This window comes from Lissotriton vulgaris, chromosome 2_1 (genome assembly GCF_964263255.1).
Source record: "Lissotriton vulgaris chromosome 2_1, aLisVul1.2, whole genome shotgun sequence".
Classification (NCBI taxonomy): domain Eukaryota; kingdom Metazoa; phylum Chordata; class Amphibia; order Caudata; family Salamandridae; genus Lissotriton; species Lissotriton vulgaris.
The window spans coordinates 1,259,013,008-1,259,028,318 of NC_141687.1; the positions used below are offsets into that span (position 1 = coordinate 1,259,013,008).

The 15,311-nt window shown below is 45.7% G+C and overlaps 1 protein-coding gene across 3 annotated transcripts in view; it reads right to left on the bottom strand.

The window, feature by feature from the left end:
- The window catches only part of FLI1 (Fli-1 proto-oncogene, ETS transcription factor), a 1,144,904-nt gene that overhangs the window by 20,450 nt on the left and 1,109,143 nt on the right, over positions 1 to 15,311 (bottom strand). The gene's annotated exons all lie outside the window — the stretch shown is intronic.

Consider the following 15,311-nt stretch of genomic DNA (forward strand, 5'->3'; position numbering starts at 1 on the left):
CATGCTTAGAAATATGGCAAACACAAGGAGATGAAGGCTGGAGCGCTGAAACCTTTTGGACACTCACCCCCAGTCACAGATCTGGCTTGAACCCATCATTATTCTTTAGCTCACTTTGCCACCTCAGTTCAGACCCAGCTATATGCAAATCAGTCTTGACCCTGTGCCTCTGCCAAGTCATGTCTTCCCTGAACTGGAAACAAGCAATCCTGGGACTGGTTTCTGGGTAACACCCTTCATCAGCCAGGCTAGCTTAAATCCAGTGGCAAAGTGAGAAAGGGACTCACGTCTTGGCATACCCTGTCAACTTAGGGCGAACAAAGCAAACACAAGCTGATGAGGGCTGTTAGCCCGAAACCGGTCCCAGCATGCTAGTTTCCAGTCGAGGGAAGACATGGCTTGACAGTTCGGTCTGAACTGTTCACATGAGGCACGAGGTCAAGACTGATTTGCATATAGCTGTGTCTGAACTGAGTTGCCGAAGTGAGCTAAAGAACGATGATAGATTCAACACTACTCAAGTGGCTACCATAATCCTTGTCAGGGTGAAGCACCAGCAAACCCCAAATTAACTTGTGCTCAACACTCTGGTAGCTTGGCACAGAGCAGTCTAGCTTAACTTAGAGGCAATGTGTAAAGCATGTGTGCAGCACTTCAAACAGTAACACAGTGAAAACACACCGCAAAAGGATCCCACACTAGGTTTAGAAACATAGATTAATCATTTATAAATAAAACAAAACCAAAACAACAAAAACCCAATTAGTAGAACCAGAGAATATGCAATTTCAAATGTTTCTGTAAAAATAGTGCCAAAAAGCACAAAGCAACAACTGTGAACATCCGGTCGCACTGGACCAGGACAATGTCACAAGTTCAGGCCGACTATGATGGAGTGGGGGACAGTTACAAGGAACCAGTTAGGCTTGCTGAAGTAGAGTACCTTAAATCCTGGTTGCGGAGCATTGCAATGTTCTATGTCGAGAATGCATCATGCACTCGCAGAGATGCATCAGTTCTGAGGAGATGTGAAGCTGTGATACGAGGTCCTGTTTCATCACTGAGGATCCTGTCAATGAGTGCTTGTGATATGCGCCGCTCAGTCGAGGCCATATGTCACTTCCAAGGAGCTGCAAGGCTGTGATGAAAGAATCATCGTCGAGGTTGCCATCGATGAGAGATTTGCAATGCCAGGACTTGCTTTGGGGAAGCTTCGTACAGTGGTGATTTTCGATGCCTGCTGCAAGATCGATGCACAGTCCTTGCACTGAGGGAAACCTCACAGCACAGCTTCAGTCCTGCGTGTAATTGTGCTGCGCAGCAGAGGAGATGTGTCATTGCTGCTGGGTACATAGATGGGCTAGCAGAGCACCTTCAGTCCCAGTTACAAAGGTCCAGGACTTGGGTGGCACCACTTGACAGGGTAGGACTTACAGATGGCAGAGTCCAGGTGCTGGGTTCAAGGTTTTTGGAGTCTTCTGAATCTGAGGCACAAGTCAGGGGGCCAGCCAACTAGCTCTTTTAGTCACTCTGGGGTCCATGGGTTCAAAGGATGCAAGTCCAGCCCTTCTCTCTCAGGCAATTAAGCAGCAGGTTGGTACAGAAAGGCAGCAGTCCTTCAGAGTAGCAGTCAAGGAGAGTGGCAGACCTTTCAGGGGCACAATTCCTTCTTCCTGACAGAGCATTCACAGGTTCAGAAGTGTAAAGCAGGGTGGGTGTCTGAGATCCAATATTTTCCCTGGACATTCCTTTGACGTAGGAGAAGCTTCAGGAAGTTTCACTTTGAATTTCAGAGGATTCCTGCATTCCCTGCCGTGGCTCCAGACTAACTAAAGAGGGCATGCAGCCCTTTGTGTGGAGGTAGGACACAGCCTATTCAAGTGTAAGTAGGGCTGTGCCCAGCCCTGCGGTCACATTCCGCCAGGCACCTAAGCTCTCTGTTGTGTTTGGCTGTTTAGGAGGAATATGCAAAGCCCAGTTGTCAGTTACACCCACTCATGTGACCCAGAGACAGGTTGCAGGCAGTAAAGGGCTGAGGCAGGAAAATGTCAACTTTCTAAAAGGGGAATTTTCTAAATCGTAATCTAAAATCCGACTTCACCATAAAAGAGGATTTTTCATTACAATTCCAAAGACACTAAACATTATCTGGTTACCTGTGCCCATTTGGAAGCTATAGCTTGTTAAATGTAATACAGTAACTCCAATGTTATTCTATGGAAGAGGTAGGCTGCGCAATAGCTATTTATCTTAACTTTCGCAAAGGCCTCAAGACATGGCTCTTTCTGCAATAATCCGCTTTTTGTTCTCTATTCACTGTCTTAATCTATCCCTTGGTGCCGGGGAACCCTCTGTGGGCAGCTGCGCGCCTTAAAAGTTAAATAAATGATAATAAATAATGATAATAATAAGGAGAACAAATTAAAGAGTTTTTCACGATCAGTACTTGTAAAGCTTATAATTGCATGTCCTACTTTTTAAATACATTGCACCCTGCATAATGGGTTGCTTAGGGCCTATCATATGTATATACATATGTATAAAAATGAAAGGTCTGGGACTGGCTAAAGGTTTATTTTACCAGGCCAAAATGGCAGTTAAAAAATGCACACATGGGCTGCAATTGCAAGCCCCCGTTTGAAAGGGCTACTTTACCCCTAATAGCATTTAATTTACAGACCCTGGGTGCATGTAGTATCAGTTTACCAGGGACTTATATGCAAATTAAATATCCCATTTGGGGATAAGCCAGTACTGCCATGTTTTAAGAAGTGAGCATATGCATTTTAGCACTGTTTAGAAGTGGTTAAATGAATAGAGTTCTAAGGACAACATAAACAAGATAAGCAAAAATGGGAGGGCAAAATGTTTGGGAAAAGATCACCCTGAGGTTGAAAGGTCTAAAAGTGAGTGACATTTTACTAATGGAAATATAATTTTAGTCTGCAAAGATTTGGAAGGTTCACATATTTTGAAGAGTGCAAAGTTTAAAAAAAAATTGAAGAACTCACTTTAAAATAACGTTTTTTTAAAGGATTTGCTGGCAAAAAAGTTTGACACAAATCCTACTGTGCCCTGATTTTCCTGCAGTCAAAACTTTGCATCCTTCACAAAGCATGATCAATGTTGAAACGTTTTGAAACATATTTTTACAAATTATACAGAAAGCTATTTTTATAGCTCCGCAAGCCCCTCTATGTACATCTTTATTATGTAAGACAGGAAGTTTCCCAACCCACAGATATATAGTTTCAGTACGCTGTTTAAATTGACATTTTCACATCCACTATACCAAAGTTGATCTAAGCTGCTATTCTGAATTTGGTTCGGGATGATTATCAGCGGTGAGGCCCTCTGAACTGCTAAGAATAGAGTGTAGGGTAGATCCTTTTGCCTGCCGCTGCTGTTGGTGTTTTGACCTACCCTTTACTTCTTTAACTGCTGCACTTTGCCTGGTAACATCCCCTGGTGGGACAAGGGTCCCAGGGGCAACGCGAGTTCTGCCGCTGATACACCTATGGTGGCAGTGACACTCTGGGGACTGCAACCCCCAGAGTGCACTGCTGTTCCTGTTGTCCCCCGCAGCTGCCACGAGTGGAGGGGAGGCGGAGCCAATGAGCTCATAGCGCAGCCTCTCCCGCCGCAACGCGGAACGCAGGCCGGACGAAGCCCGGACCAAGGGCAGGCCCGTCTGAGCCCGTCAGAGGCTGGACTGGCCTTCTCTCTTGGCTCTAACACCATCGGTGTATGATATTTTTCGGACTCTGGTTAGTGACCTTGCCTCCACTGTGTAGGTGTATTACTTGAAGTGTTGTGGTATCACCCCTTTATGTGGGAGAAGTAGTCTCCACCTGGGTTCTTACTGTGGCTGCTTATATCTTAGTTGCTGTAAAATTGCCCGTGGATATTTGTTACCCAGCCGTTAATTTATTGCAAGTCTTGGGGGCTCACTTTGATTTGGAGCCATGAGGAGGCAGAAGACTCAAGTCAGTCAAGAAGGGGCAAAAGCTATAACTAGGTCTACTTTTACAACCATGGACGCCTTGTCAAGAGATCACCTCGGTCATTGACAAGGAGATTGAATTAGTGAACAGACGACTCTCTAGATCTCCTTCTAATGGCCTTCTCCCTCTCCGGGGGGGGGGGGGGGGCTAAATAAATCGTCTAGGGATACTGCCATCGACATACTTTGCTGAATCAGATGAACTCATCTCCCGGCTGTTGGAAAGAGGATATCCCAAAAGACTGGTCAAAAGAGCACGTAAAAGGGCGTGGTTCAGTGACAGGGAAACCCTGCTTGTACCCAGGAACCAAAAACCTCCAGAAGACAGGATGATCTGTGTCACCACGTATTGCAGCAAGAGCAATGAGATACGTAGGATAATTAACAACCATTGGAGTATTATATCAGATGTGATTGAAGTACCAGACCCCCCCATGCACGCTTTAAAAAAAGCCAAAAGCATCAGAGACCTTGTGGTCCGTTCTATGCTGGACACCCCACCGGCTCCAACTATACAAACAATTTGGAACCTACCTACCATAATTGGAAACTACAAATGCAGTAGTTGTAAGGCCTGCGCACTGTGCATAGAAACAAAGGCAATCACGCATAACAATCTGACCATCAACCTGAAAACGCTAACAAATTGTAACAGCAATGGAGTGATCTACTCCATCTTCTGCCCATGTGGCTTGATCTACATAGGCCAAACCAAGCAGAAAATTAAAAACAGGATACTGCAACACTGCAGCAGAATAAGATGTCAAACTATGGGGGTGCCCCTAGTAGACCATTTCCTGGCAAAGACTCATACACCTGAATCTTTCAAATGGGTGGTCATTGAAAAAATTACACTGGGACCCAGGGGTGGGGATCTGGACTCCATTATGAACATAAGAGAGTGTAAATGGATGCAGTTCTTTGACTCTGTACAAAATGGATTAAATGAGATGGATGCCACCTTCTCTCAAATGGCTCTGATCAACTGTGAATAACCCATTGGGTTGGAATACAGGAATACATGCTTTGTAGATTTCTTTTGGGAATGTACAGCAGTGAATTTAACTTTCAGTTTTCCACTCTTATATGCATATTACCTACTGGCGGTCGCCAGTAGGTATATATAGTTAGGATTTTTTCTCTATGGGATTTTTGAAAATTCTATGTCTAATAACTTTGGCGTTTGTGGACGGAATTGGCTGATATATATATATATACATGTTGGTATGTTATGTGTCGAAACAATTCAGTGCTTTTGTGTGTAACAACTGATTTTATTTGACCATAATAACCTGGTAGAAGTTCATTACATTATTCGAGCTAAACGAGAGGACTGCACGCAGTCTGACACTATGTAATACTGGAATTACATGCTGATCAAGCAATCCAATGTCCACAACTGCATTGGATGTCAAAGGCATTCACCATCTTAATAAGCCAATACATAGCGAAAGTAATCCTTTGTCCAAATATGTCCCGACTCTTTACTTAATCGCAAGAAATTCCCATAGACTCTTTAATGCACACCCTAGGGATACAACAGGCTCCCGGCTGAGCTTTGCACACACTCCCTTAACGCGGTTTGGCTGCCCTCACCTGATTGGTGGAACGGGGTCGAGCCCTCGGGAAGTATTGAGCGACTGCACCTCGCGGTTGTTCACTCGCGGCTCGGCAGTGCTGATGAATGCACACGCTCCGGAGCGGTTTCCATGGTAAGCCGCACTCACTCTACCTAATCGGATTTCTATACGCCCTAAGTTCACTTAGACCCAATCCGCTCAGGTATGAATAACTTGGTGCCCGAGCGAGTCCTTTGTAAAGTACCCGGGCAGATTTCCATTTCGGGGCACTCAAACTTACTAAGATTCTTTTAAAATCCCTACAACACGAGTCTTTAATTCTTCAAATTCGGACTCATGTAGGCATCACTCCAAATCCACTCTGACTATATAATCTAGAAATGAGTCTTTTAATTACATCAGGGCTCTTTCTGACAAGATGCGCTATTGTTTTTATTCCTCAGAAATCAAGTGGACCGCGAGATTAGTTCACGCACCTGGAAGTGTCTCAACCGGACACGCAAATAGCAAACTGATTGATTGGAAAGCGTCTGATGTCCCAGTAAGTGCCCCCTTTTGTAGTTTCCCCCGAATTGAAACACAGATAGGGTTTCACAGATAACCCGATAGTAATACCAAACCTCCCTTTTTAAAACACTTTTAGGTTACTTTCAGCCACAGAGGAACCGAGGATGGTCCAACTCTAAAGGCCACTGGGCGGCCCAGTAATAAGTAAGACGCCCACTTTTTGTAACTCAGCTGTAGTACAATCGTGATTTACACCCAAGTTTTGATACATTCCTCTTTAAATTGTATTATTTATAGGCGCTCCTGTTCCTTTAAGTCCTGAAGAAGACCCCAGCATGAGGCTTCAATCAACCCTTAAACCAGGGGTTGAAACGTAGGCCAGATTATACCCACCCTCTAAACATAGGAGAAACTAATGGAGCAATACTGATCCTATGTTAAAGAGCAGATTGGAACTAATGAACTAAATTAGTCTGTAAAGGCCGCACCGAACACCACTGTGATTGTATTATGGTCATAACAACCTTTACCCAGTCCTCACCTTTACCCCATCACACCCATCCCATCTAACTGCCTCTTTTTCTTGTCACTTTGAGCGCGTTGAAATGTCATAATGCAGACAATATGTGTGAACCTACATACAAAGTCTATATATTAATCTAATTGAGACTTATGTCCTTCAGTATGTGTTTGATCCAATGAAGTAATTGGTCCTTCCATATGTTGTATATTACTACCTTTGGTACTTTTTGAATGATACTAAGTACACAGATTACTAAAATGTTTAAATAAATGCTTTTGTACTACACGGATGGAATCTTAATAATTCACTAATGCAAATGTTCCTACGATACATTTTTTGCCATAATTAATCAATAGACCCTGACCACTGTATACGTATCTATTTAACTGACCCAAGTCAGAGAGTTCTTAGGGTATACCCCGTTATAAACTCACTGCCATCGACATAGTGAGCACACTTTCATCCCCCGGGTTGGATAATGTCTCTTAGGTCCATGGTGCCTTATCCCCTTTATTATAAACTCCTCGGGAGGTGCCACCCAGGATACTGTCGCCCGTTGTGATTGTGGAGTACAGGCAGAGTGGTACCTACTCTCTTACCTTAGAAAATGAAGGGACGGGTAGCAACATTAACCACACAACAGTGAAAGTCCTCATTGTTGATGACGTCCCGCAACTTCTAAGGGTGACTCCCAGGTCCAGCGTGAGCGTGAAAAGAAAATGTAAACCAATGGGGAGTCAAGCTTAAAAGACCATAACTAATGTACCTCCCAAGTCTGTCCCTAAAAACAAGGCTCCAGAGTCGCTTGCTCCGAATATAGTAAACCTGGCCACGCTGGAAGCCCTTAAATCTACCATTTGTTGCCTGTTGGATGCCAAGTTGAGCCCTATCAGGGTTAAGTTAAATCGTATTGAGCAAATGTTAGCTGTTCAACATAAGTCTTTAAAACCCACTAATTGCTCTCAACCGGTGGTTTCGGATTTGACCAAGGTTAATACAACCACAGACACCTTACCAGTTTCTGGGGTAGCCGCCGATCTTCATTCTTCTAGCGGTCCCCATGCTTGCGGTGAAAATGGGACTTCCAGAGATCTGGGGGGGGGTGACCGTTGGTACAAGCACAAGTACAAGGCAGGTTTCAGACTGGGTCTTTCCTACAATTCACCAGGGCCAGGCTATTAATAGGTCAGGTCATATCTTGGCTGAGGAACAGGGATATGTTTCCATGACCCCCTCGAATCCAGCGGACATTGGTCTCCCACCCCAATCCACACCACTCGTAGTAATTCAGGGGAATGTCCCACCATTTGCACAAGGCACCCAGGAGGCTTTCACCCAACTCAAGAACAAGGTTACCCATTGGCTATCGTGTAACACCCTTACGGGGCCAATGGTGGAATGCAATATCATCATGGTGCGCCGTTTGTGCTGGATAGGTAGCTCAAGGAAACCTGGTGGGGGTGACTGCATCATCGTGAATTTCAATAGCCCACTCCTTGTGGAAAAAATCTTTATTGGTGATTTTATGAACAGACTCACAGGGACTCTGGTATTCAGATTCTGCCTTTGGGCTCTTTTTATAATGCTGACCTTACAAGGGGCCATAATCTTGGTATGCCTTGTAATAGGTGGAATCTTAGACCCTTCGAACTTATCGGGGGTAGCCAATTCCAATCCCATGGGGGGGGGGGGGGTGTCCCGCCTGACTGGGCACCTCGCTGCCCCTCGGCTAGAGTTACCAAACAGATTTTCTGCTCTTTCTAGGCTGTACGAGTGCGACTGACTGCACAAGAGCGATAAGCCCACTCCACCAACAGGAGTTCCCTTGCTCTACTACCTGTTGTGTTGTGGCCTGTAGGATGGAGCTGATGTGGACGTTTAACCCCCAGCAGCTGGTGCCATCTCCAGTAGCACCTCAAGGGGCAATTATCTTTTCAGCAGACTATAACGTTTTGTCATGGAACATAGCAGGCCTGGCGGGGAAATTTAAGGACCCCTCGTGGGTGCTATTTATCAGGCAATTCTCTATGATCTGTTTGTAGGAAACATGGCTGGTGAACTGCAACCTATTTTTGGAGGGATATAAAGTCTTCTTTTTTCCTGAGTCCCCGTCAATTTGTGGCAGAGCTAGGGGTGGCCTGGTCATATTTATAGCACTAGCTGTGAAATGTAGGATCCAGCATTTCCCCATTGCTTATAGAGACTCTCAAGTTATTACTTTAAGGAGAGGTAATCACAGCATGGGTTTTATACATTTTTATAATGCGGTGAGCGCACAGGGGGAGTGCAAGATTGCTCAGCTATGCTGCCTTTTGAGGCAGTCCTGTGGCCCTGTTGCCCACAAACTTATGGTAGCAGGGGATTGTAATGTGCACTCCTGTGGTGATCCCAACACAACCCGTATGAGCAATTTGGGGTGTGCTAGGATGCAGGCTTTCACTTTGAGCATTCTGTCAGGGGGGAACCGCTTAATAACATGCTTAATGAGTTTGACCTGATACCATCTATGTCCTTTTCTGCCCACCTTAGTAAACAGTCCATCCCGTCATTTAAAGGACGAGGGGACGGCTCTTTTATAGACCATATCCTGATCTCAGCTGGGCTTCAGTCCAACCTTCGTGGGTTTAGAATTGTGGATAGCGTATACAGCGATCACAACCCCATCTGTGTGAATCTCGGAGATCGGCTGCTGTCAAGTCAAGCCAGGGTGACAGCACCTGGCATGCTGAGACCTACAGATGAAAGGCACCGCTTAAAGTGGTCCCAGGTATCGCCGGATTTATTTTATGGCAAGGTACAAGTGGCTTGTGTATCTGAATTTGCATGCTGTGTGTCTCCTTGCTCCCTCCCGTGGGGTGTTCTTAAGGCCTTTGATGGTATCATCAGTTAGAGTGGGGCTCTGTTAAGTGCCCCCACCCATAGGATGGTGCCTCGTGATCCTAGATGGTTTGATTCCTGTTGTTCCAGTGCTGCGAGAGATTTAAAGGAAGCCTTAAAAGACACCTGAGAGACCAAACTCTTATTTGTGGCCATCGTATTAAATACAAAAGGGCAATGGCCACTCGCAAGGGGGAACTTAAGAAAGCATGTACACAGCCTATAAAGTAAAAAAATTGCAAATGGAAATCAAACCGAAGTACATCAGTAGACCCAACAATAATTAAACAAATTCAAAAGAAAACAAAAATTACGTTAAAATACATAACATTTTTATAAAAAAGAGGGACTAGCCTCCACAGATTAAAAACAATGTCCAATTCCTATACAGAAAAATCAAACAGTCGACGCAGCGTTTTGGCGATTTTATCGATGTGACACCTTCTTCAGGAAGGTTTTCTATAAAGAAAATATTTGTATTATTTACAAGCTCTGCAAAATTCTGACGTACATATATATACAATATTTTCATTCCAAATTTATTCCAATTACATGCCTAGATTGCCATTTATCTATATCTTCAAAAGGTAAAACACTTTACTAATATTCCCCTACATCAAATAAGCATTTTGTGCGATACCTCCAGCACAAAATTACATCACAAATAATCATTTTTTTCGCCAAACATGTTTTAAACCATCACTGTTCACATAGGTCCATAAGATTTCTGCTCATTTCAAAGAACTCCATTTGACATAACTTCCTTAATATGAACTTAAAAACATACAATTACATTCCTCTAGTCTTTGCATGGAGACTAGTATTCAATTTTATACTTTAAAAAGCAACAATTCGGCTTTATAATTTGCACTGTTGCCGGTTTCCAGTGTTGTTGGAAAAAGCACTCTATCAGAAATATAAAACCAACCACTTGTATCAACATATACAGATATATACAGATATAATCATATTGTTTCATGGATACATCTCATGTTCCATATATATAATATCACATACCTTTTAGGTTAAAAATCAGATACATATTGAGAGCTGTGTATTGGTGTAGGAAGATGGCGGACTGACGACGCCGCCATGCAATCGCAGTTTCTGTGAGCTCTCTAACCCTGCCGAAACCATTGAGTAAATGGCTTCCTAGGTTAAGAACGCGATTACGGGATTGCTTGAGCTAGACGGAGCAAAATGAAGAATGAAAAATGAATGAAAAATGACAAAAGTAAAAAAAACTTTTCCTCGGCTTTCCCCCATAGCACTTATCGAGACTTTGTTGCAAGATCCGCGCAGTGGTACCGCAGTTTGGCGGCGAGAGGTGTAACAAGGAAACTTAACACGGAAGACTTCTGAGGGTTAATTGGAAAAAAAAGGGGGACCAGTTGCCGGAATACCTATAGAGACATTGCCGAGAGACCTACCAGCAGCGGAGAAATAAAGTCGATGAGACAGAAGCTTTCAAGGGCTACCTGGGAGAAAAAAAACTACTGGAGTGCCGATAGAGACATCGCCGACCACCAACAGCGGAGAAAGCAAAGTCGACGAGATGGGACGTTGAATGCATTAAAAAGGTATTTAAAAGTCACTGACTACCTTTGAATTTTTTTGGACTCGCTTTAAACCGGAGGAGCGGCTGGTGCGATCAGCGTGGTGGCAGCAGGGAGCAGGGAGCCGGAGTCGGAGTCTGAGGTGTGTCCGGATCCATGCAACGGCTACTCCTGACCTATTTCCTGCTTGCCCAGCGTCTGATCCCGCGACTGGCTGCGGGGACGACGCTTGGCTGGCTAGGTCTGGGTCTAAGGCACTGGTCTGAGGTGCAGGTTATTGACGTTCAAGAAAACGCGGATTTATCACAAAGCAAGCGTCTGCAGATGGCTCCCAAAAATGCTTTGAGGGCAGCTAGAGCTAACAAGGTCAATGTTCTGGAGTCGGCAGGGGCAATGGGGGCCATGCCTCTGGTATTAAATACTACTAAGCCAAGCATAGTGACACAAATGCCTAAGTCTGTTAAAGCTACCATCAACGTTACTGTTGCAGTAAACTCAGCCGCAGCCAACACCGCAGCAAGTGAATTGATTTTACCGCCACTAGGGGTCCCCGCAGCCATGACTATACATCCTCCGCCAGGTGGCAAACAGGTACTCCGACCTCCAGTACTGGCTATCCCGGCGTCCGGATCCTTGATTGTACCCAACATAGAAGCAGTCGAAGCCAAAACCGGAAACTTCACAGATGGGGAAGGAGCTGCTGAGAATTTCATTAATGTGTGCCCCATGAATGGAGCCAATGGGGCTGCAGACTCGCTTTCCCCCATTCGGGTTGGGGGTACCATTGTGGGAGAAGCAGAAGGGGAAGACGGATTGGTGATGGTTCCCTCCGATTGCCTGACGGAAGTTCCGTCTTTTGTTACAGTGAACACAGATAACTCCCAGGTTATGAGTACAGACGTAACTAGCCCTTCTAACGAAAATTCTCCTGTGGAGAAGATTGGTGCCACAGAAGGTGAGGCATCAAACGAGGAGTATGAGGATTTAACTGAAACGGGCTCTCCATCAGATAATGCCAAGCACCTAGCCGGTAGGAGAGATAAGGCTAAATCTAAAAATAAAATTAAGAGTAAAAAGGGGAAAGTATTGGGACTATTGAGCACGCCGATACCGAACTCAGTACCATCTGTGAAGAAATCCCTTCTTGCAGAGAAAAGCCCTCTCAGGAAATGGATTCAAGCTAAGGGCCTGGTTAAAAGCATGACGCAGAGACTCTCTAGGGCGAGTTCACCCGAACAGGATGTTGCCCAATTCCCTGCTATGCCTATAGAAGGGACTTCGTATGCAAAGGATATTTCTCATCTGTCTGTACCGGGTATGAATACTACAGCACGGCAAGAGTTTGTGGGGCCTAACCACTCTGCTAATCTCTCAATAGAAGCCTCAGAAGCCTCTGGTGATGCAAATCCTCAATCTGTTCTACTCATTGTGAAAACTCCCCCTAATAATTCTTGTGAGAAGTTGGCCTGATATATGATGTCTCCAATTCTGGGGGCACCTTGTATCAGTCCAAACCATCCCTTATGGTGATGGTTGTAAGTCAACCTTATAGACAAGCTATCCTAAGGGTAGCATTGACTAAGCAGCCTTAAAGGCTTAACTCAAGAGGTCGTGTTAAGCAAGCTGTTTTACCAATCACAATCCTGTAATATCAAATGAAAGGACACCACACAAGTTATATATTATAAAAATATATGTATTTATTACTAGAATAATCTTCTGTACTCTTTATGAGTGCAGAGGCACAAGCATTTAAACAAAAGCACAGTTAAACATATAAAAGTTGCACAATTATGGATGAGGCCCAGGGGCCACGCAAACCATATATTAAGAAAGTGGTATAAGAGATACCAATCGAACAGTGGTTAGGCCTAGGGCCTAGGGAATCACTGGGAGCAGTCGGGACTAGCAATGCTGAAGTCGGGAAAAGCCCGCGGGATTTGGGTGCAGCGCTTAAAGCACACACATGCACCAATGCAAAGTCAATGGTGCGTAAAAGTTATAAAGTTACTGTTAAAGGATGAAACTTTAGACACATACACTAGAGGTGTGTACCAGTGTAGGAACACCGGTGTTGCTGAGTTACCTCACCCACAGGAAGCGGGTGCACAGGTGCGAAGTAGTGTTGGGTTTCGTCACGCAGGTTGATGGTGCTTGGAGCTGAAGATGCTGCAGGCGTCAAGAAGAGAAGAGTCCGGTGTGATCCAAGCGTGGATCGAAGATATAGATGATCTGAAAGCAGAGGAGACAGAGTCTGGGTCACTCAGCAGTGACCAGTGTGGAACCAGGAAGGTACCAGGCAATTTCGGGCGCAATCAGGTCGTTGACGGGAAGCTTGTCTCCGCTGCCACATGGACTCTGGGGCACCAGGGCATCCAGGAGTGGATCACGAGCTGTCCCACGAAGGCTCTCACTGTCGGCGGTGTCGGCTTCCGGATTGGAGCAAACAACTCTTGGCAAGCGCAACCCACGCAGGATTCGAAGATCGCTTAATACTCGGACCAGGAGGGTCAGAGCGGGTGCTCCTTTTCAGGGGAGCGAGGGTAATTCTGGAGCAACCAGACTCACGAGTTAGGTTTCAAGTTTCATTGGCACAGGGGCCACAAGCCAACGGGCAAGTGACCGGGCCAACGCATTGAGCCAAAAGATGCAGAAGGGCCCCACGCAGCACTCGGTAAGTGTAGAGGGGTGAGCTTCGGTGCAACAGAGGCTCAGGGGTGGGGCTTCTCAAACCTCAATGCACAGCTTCGAGGGTCACTCGTGGGCTGCACAGTCAGCGTCTTGTGGTCTTTCCAAGATGGCGGGCCCCACGCTTCAGGTCGTCTCCACGGATCTCAGCTCTGCAGGGACTGTGGATCGGGCTGTTAGAAGGCAGGCACGCTGGGTCTTGTCGAACTCTATTGCTCGAGTTCCAGCGGGAACTGCAACAAAGCAAACGTGGAGGTGCTGGATGGTGCCTGTTTGCACAGGGAGGTCACTCCTTGACCACAAGGGAGATTCTTCAGTCTTCTACGTTGAGTAGGATGTCGAAGGGTCCAGAGTTTCGTTTCATAAGTTTCAGTCAGGATAATCTGAGTGCCTTTGCACTGCTCCCATTCTTATACCAATCAAGGGGCTGGATTACCTGCTAGGTCCCTCCTATGGGTGGGACCCAGGAAGGGGGTCATTACACCCCTTTCCCTTTGTCCAGGGTCATGCTGGGACTGGGGCTGGTGTGCCCCAGAACTGGTTTGACCGGATTATGCAAGGGGAAGCCTTGTGCGCCCCAGGCACTGTCTAGTTTCTTTCAACCCTCCCTGCCCCAATACACTATCTCCTGTCTGGAGTGGTGTAGCACCTCCCCGTGACAGGAAACCCTTTGTCCAGGCCTCCTCTGCCAAGTTTCGGTCAGCAGCAGGAGGTCAGACTTGTGTCAGTGGCAGCAGAATCCATTTTGTGATGCTGAGGCTCTGGTTAGGATTAACCGCGTTTCAGTAAAGTAACATGTCTTTTCCCTCTAGAAGGGTGGAATGCTATCCCCGTCAACAGGACTGTTGAGGGGATAGTATTCCAAATCGCATGACACCTTACACGACATGTTTTGATAAAGCCAAACCAAAGTTAGCACATAACCGCGATGGATTATAATGCACTTAAGAGTATATGGTATGGCATTATACCGGAACAGCTTAGGGACTTGTACCCGACAGCTGCAGACAGGCTCAGCTCATGCTCGAGCACCATCTCACATTAAACCACACACTCTGCCTCCAGGATTGATAAGGCCTGCCATAGGAGTGAGTTACAGTCTTATGTGTGTCTAGATATAGGTTTAGATATAGGTATACTATATCTAAGCAAGGGGTGATTACACCAACTTGCCCCAGCTGAGTGATCAGCCAGTTGGGTCAATTTAAGAAACAGCCAGAGGCGGCAAAAGCTATGCTGCAGCCCCTGGTAGGCCTTGGATGCACCTATGCCCATGGCACCTATAGTGCACTATATAGGGGCTGACAAGGTGTCCAATACCAATTAGGTTATGCACCTAGGGTGCATGGAGTCCATTTTAAGGAGAGAGCAGATAGCCTGGGGCCCTGATTAGCAGGGAGCCAGGCCAACTAAGTCGAAAACCAGCTAAACACAAGGCAAAAAATCTGGGGTAACCATAGTCAGGTGTCCACCTTCCTACAATTCTACAGCACCAAACGATGTAGCTGCTGTTACTCATCCTGTTACTCCTCCTGCTAGCATAAGGTCACAACCCCTATCAACCTTCCTAGCTGATG